Here is a 5780-nt window from a genome sequence, read left to right as displayed (position 1 = left end):
GAGCCAGCAATGCAATTCTTGTTCAGTTGTGTTTTTAGATGACTCAACAGATCTGCTAATCTCTGGTTTGATACTTAGGGAGTATGGTATTTAAAATCTCCTGAATAAAAAAGGAATATCAAACTAAACAGAAATACTGAAGTACTTAGATGCCTTAATATTCAGGCATCCACTCGTTGATCTGTTTCCAAATGTAATGCTGTATCTCATGCCAGTGCTAAATTTAGAAAGATGCGTAAATGTCACGATCCTATTTTCTGTTTTTGCTGTGAAAAATGAAACTGAGTGCAATACTAAAACATGCATGTAGCTGCAACTATGCTAAATGGAGTGGCTCCTGAATCTTATTTTAAACAGTTATGAGAAATCTAGTCCTAAACATAAAAAAAATTAAAACTGTAAGACTTACAAGTACTGCAAAGGACAAATTTATGTTTTTGCCTGTTTTTTTCCATTCCTGCCACCTGTAGTTCCACACTGATTTCTCCTTTTTTTGTGTGTGTGAGTATCCATTGTCTTTCAACTCATAGCTGTAAATCAAATAACATCTTCTCATTACTTGTCACTCAGCTTTTCAAGCACTAAATGAAATAGATCTGGCTTTGGCAAAGTAATTTTCAGCAATATTGTCCTTTCCGTGCTGATGAATTTACACATGAATATGTCTGAAACTTGGTCTTTTTTCCTTTATTTTTTTCCCCACAGTTCTATTTTAAGGCAACAAACTGTATAAATAGTTCTGTAGCATTAGACTTAACGTGAAAAGAAATCAGTCTAGCTCACTAATGTTATACATTTTGTGATGAAATGAAAAATACAGGGAATTCTCTTCATTGGCTTAAAAAAAAAAAAACAACAAAAAACATGGCAGTGAAGAATGCTAATGCTATTGGAGGAAATAGTGTGGATATTATTTTTTAAATTATTTGTGTTTCCACCTTAACAACAATGTACAACCTGAAAAGTAATGTGAGCCTGAGAATGTATGATGGCAAAGGCTAAGATGGAAGATATCCCTAGGGAAGGTTTCCATTATTTTTGACGTATTAAATGCTTTCTGCTTTTATTCATGAATAGTGGAGAAAAAGGAAATCTTTGCCTGCTGCATCTAACTGCTAGTTCTTCTTTGCAAAATGAAGCTTTTCAGTTTTTCATGGTTGACATGCTGGGATTAAAAAAACAAAACTGTGGTTCACAGGCGGAGACGAGATGTTTCAGCAGACTTACTAACCAGAGTCTGCATAGTAGTAGAAGTAAATTGAGCATTAATTCACATATTCAGTTTACATAGGGAGGTGGTTAGAACACTGATTCTTCTACTGTTTCAATGTCTTCTAATATAAAGGTAGAATTTCAACTATTATTGGATGAATTAAGAGTGAATTTAATTCTTTTTCTGTCACCATTTGTAGCAGAAGTGCATTATGACAAAATAAGAATACTGCCTTTATACAATATCTCAGAACTGTATACAATGTGTATCATATGCATTCTTTAATGTGTTCATACATGGATGCAATGAGATAGGAAGCTGCTGTTACTCTTGTTTTACTCTTGAGAAGCGGAGACAACATCTGAGTTACCTACACTAAGCAACACCAAAACAAATGTCAAAGGGAAGTAGGAATGAAGCTGCTCATGGTGGAGCGGTGGTGGTTAACAGGAAGCAATTATACAAAATTTATGTATTTCAGTGTTTCTTAAATGGCAGTAAGGTATTGGAAACTCAGGTACGTATTTTCTTTTTCTTAAGGTTGAATATGATTAAATCATAGTAGTGGGCACAGTATATATGTGAATGTTGAAATCTCCAGTTAAATAATAATCTAGCTGACAACGTAATCCTGAGACCTTCATTTTGAAGGGAAATGGAGCTATTAAAGAAAAAAAAAACAGCAAACAGAAACCCCTTTCAGGAAGACTGTCAGCTAGTGCTCTGAAAAGAATATGCTAATCAAGCTGATTGACAGATCTGGTAGGATAAGAAAATTCAGTGTAATGATTTTTTTTTTAGAATTTCAGGAATATATATATATAGAAACAATAATAATAAAAAAAAAGAGTAATAGAACTGCTTGAGTTGGAAGGGGCTGTTGAAAGTCATCTAATCCAACTCCCCTCCAATGAACAGGGACATCTGCTGCTAGGTCATGTTGCTCAGGGCCTCATCCATCCTGATCTCAAGTGTCTCTGAGAATGGGGCATCCACCAGATCCCTAGGTAACCTGTTCCTGTGCCTCAGCACTTATTGTAAAAAACAAACAAAAATAACCAACTTCCATATTTCCAGTCTAAATCTCTGTTCTAATTTGAAACCATTTCCCCCATCCTACTACAGTAGACCGTGATGACCAGTCAGTCTCTTTCCTTCTTATAGTCTCCCTTTAGATGCTGAAAGGCTACTATTACATCTCCCCAGAGACTTCTCTGCTTTATGTTGAGCAGCCTCAGCTCTTTCACTCTGTCCACACAGGGATGGTGTTCTATCCCTTGGATTATTTGGGGTGGGTTTTTTTTTTTTGAGTTATTTATAGCTGTTTCTGAAATCCAAGCCATTCACAGGATCATACAATGTTTGAGGTTGGAAAGAGCATCTGGATTTCATCTGTCCAAATTGCCCTACTCAAGGAAGGGCACCTAGAGCAGACAGAATAGACACAGGACAAGTTTTTAATATTGCCAGAGAAGGAGATTCCACAGTGTATATGGACAACCTGTTTCATTTTTTAGTCACCTGCACAGTAAGGAAGTGTTTCCTGATCTTCAGACAGAAACGTCTGTCTTTCAGGTCTCTTGTCCTGTCACTTAAAAGAACCTGGTTCCATTTCTATGTCTTCTTGTATGTTGTTGAGAATAATTCTGAGGTTCTTTATACTGAAGAGTCCCAGCTTTCTCTCTCTTTCCTCATAGGAGCGATGCTCCAGGCCCTAACTCACTTACATGGCTCTTCATTTAACTGTCTGCTAACTCTGTCTCTGTTGTACTATAGAGTTCAGAAATGTACACAGTAGTCCAAGCATGGTCTCATAAGTGCTGTGCAGGGAACGATCACCTCCCTCAACTTACTGGCAAGAATTCTAATGCATTGCAGGGAACTCTTAGCATTCTTTCCCTTAGGGGTACATAGTTAGCTCATGTTCAGCTTAATGTTGATTGGGACCCTCTTCTCTGCCAAGCATTTCTTTCCAGCATGCTTGGGGCTGTTCTTTCCCAGATACAGGACTTTATATTTCTCCTTACTGAACTTCATGAGGTTCCTTTTTATCTTATTTCTCCAAATAAAACTTTTCCCTCTTGTTCTATTGTGATCTGCCCATATAGAATGTTGATCTCTATCTTGATTACCTCCCTTTAAGTACTGGAAAGCTACAATTATCCCTCCCTGGAGGGTGATGGAGCACTGGAACAGGTTGCCCAGAGAGTTTGTGGAGTCTCCTTCCCTTGAGATGTTCAAGACTTGCCTCGATGCCTACCTGTGCAACCTGGTCTAGGGAGCCTGCTTTGGCAGGGGGGTTGGACTAGATGATCTCTCTAGAGGTCCCTTCCAACCCCTGTAATTCTGTGATCCTCTTCTCCAGACTGAAAAAGCCCAACTCCTTCAGCCTTCCTTCACAGGAGAGGTACTTCAGCCCTCTGATCATCTTTGTGTCTCTCCTCTAGACCTTCCCCAACAGCTCCACATCTTTTGTCATCTTCTTGCTGAAAGTGATTTACTGAGCATTTTTGCGATATCCAAATCTCTTTAAGATCTGCAGTCAAGGATCATTCTATAACACTATTATTTTGGGGGTAAAATGGAAAAAAGCACATTGTTTAATTGCAGACAGACAAACTGTTCACCTTTAATCTTTTATGTAGTGCCTATTAGTTAGATCACTTGCCCAGGAAGAGAACATTTGTATTTTAGGGCCTGAGGAAGTTCAATCCTTCATTTCCTGAAAATAAAAGGGCATTATTATGTGATCACCTATCCTGAGTGGAAAAGATAGTCTGTCCGTTTTACTGAAGTTCTTCTCTAACAGGAATAATTAGGATTAATAGGGAAACAGTAGGGCATAAACAGGAATGTGTTTCTGTAAACAAATGGTTAATATACTCATTGGGAATTAGAAGTGTTGGTTTGGGTATTTTATGTATAAGATGCCTTATGAATATCTTAATGTTTTCTCATAACTAAATCACATTTGTAAAATTAAAAGCACAGCTGAAAATATGCTAGACTCTCTATACAATCTTGTCCTTTATCGTTTTCCTTTGACACCAAAAAAACCTTATTTTTCTGTAAGTTCAAAGATTCATTGGGATGCATAAAGATCATCTCGATTATTTTGCTTTGTTGTTAATTCACTTTCTTGGAATTTGGGGAGCAAGGCTTTGAAATATAAGGCATTAACCACTAGTTTCTCATTCCCATAGTGAATAGTTTAACTGCAGTGTTACAAGGAAATAAATGGGCATTGTCACAGTTTCCAAATAGTTAAAATTTTCTTTAGGAAAACTATCTTTTTGTGTCAGTCCTTCTGGTGTGTATTGAATATACCTGTTACTTACTGTTATCTTTCTTAAAATAAACTAGACTTGTTAAATTTAAGTCATATCTTGTATAGTCTATCAAATTCAAGAACTGATAGATCATTTCATATTTCTCAGTGTTGTTGGTTTGTTACTCTAGTCATTCTGGCAGTGCATAAAAACATCAAAATATAGTTATTATGCGGAATTAAGAACTTGCAATTTTAGTAACGTGCTTTGTGTCATCCATACTCTTTATTTAGAATGTATGTGTATATATAGAAATCTGTATATGTAGAAAATAATGCTAATTTACGTCTATGAATGGAAGCATCAACAATGAAACAATTTATCTCCAAATGTGACAATTCCAAATATCAGCAAAGAAGTATTCAGTCACAGTTAATCGACAGATATAGATCGTGTCAAATCTACAGGATGAGATGTATGCAATCGCTTTGTTATGACATGAAAAGCCTAGAAAATTAAGTATGTGGCATTTTGATGTAGAAAATCAGAAGACTTTGGAAAAAATCACTATTGTTTTCAAAGGGAGAAGTATTAATTATGCTAGACACTTAAACAGTATATTCTTTCATTATAAAAGTTTAAAACCATTGGTGCTTTTTCCTGCGAATTAAGGCTTTTCAGTGCTCATTATTGGAAAAGGTAGGTGTAATGGCTATTGATCCACCTTTTCAGTTAGCAGTGTATTATCTGAAATATTTCCTTCATCTATTTTAGCTCTATTGAATGGATTATTGTATGCCTTGGTCAATTTTTTCATATGTGAAATTTTTTTTCTTTTACAGTCAAAATTAGTTTAGCCTCCATTGTGTTTAAATTGCTTTCAAATTGTACCATAATGGTACTTGATATAATTCATAATATGAATGAGTCCCTGTTTTGCCTGAGTTGATATGAGGTATTTTACTACATCTATTTAGACATATGATACTATGGTTGTTAAGAAAGCATACTAACATCATGAACTGAAGAAACAGCCTGCAGTTTTGGCCCTGCTTTAGAACTCTGTGATGTATGAAAAAGCTGAGAAATACATACATCTTTCATTGCTTTAAGCAAGTTCTCAATATTGCTGTCATTTACTTTATTCACGCTACGGTTTTCCTATTGGAAATTAACTAACTTAACAACAACAAAAACCAAATAGAAACAGTTTTATTTACATTTAAATGCTAATAAACACTGTGATGAAAGGGTAGGCATGCAAGAGAATGGATACTTTAAAAATCAGGGGAAAAAAA

The sequence above is a fragment of the Cyrtonyx montezumae genome, unplaced genomic scaffold (genome assembly GCF_038088225.1).
Source record: "Cyrtonyx montezumae isolate F1298 unplaced genomic scaffold, pur_monq_1.0 scaffold_2, whole genome shotgun sequence".
Taxonomy (NCBI): domain Eukaryota; kingdom Metazoa; phylum Chordata; class Aves; order Galliformes; family Odontophoridae; genus Cyrtonyx; species Cyrtonyx montezumae.
This window is presented reverse-complemented; position numbering follows the sequence as displayed.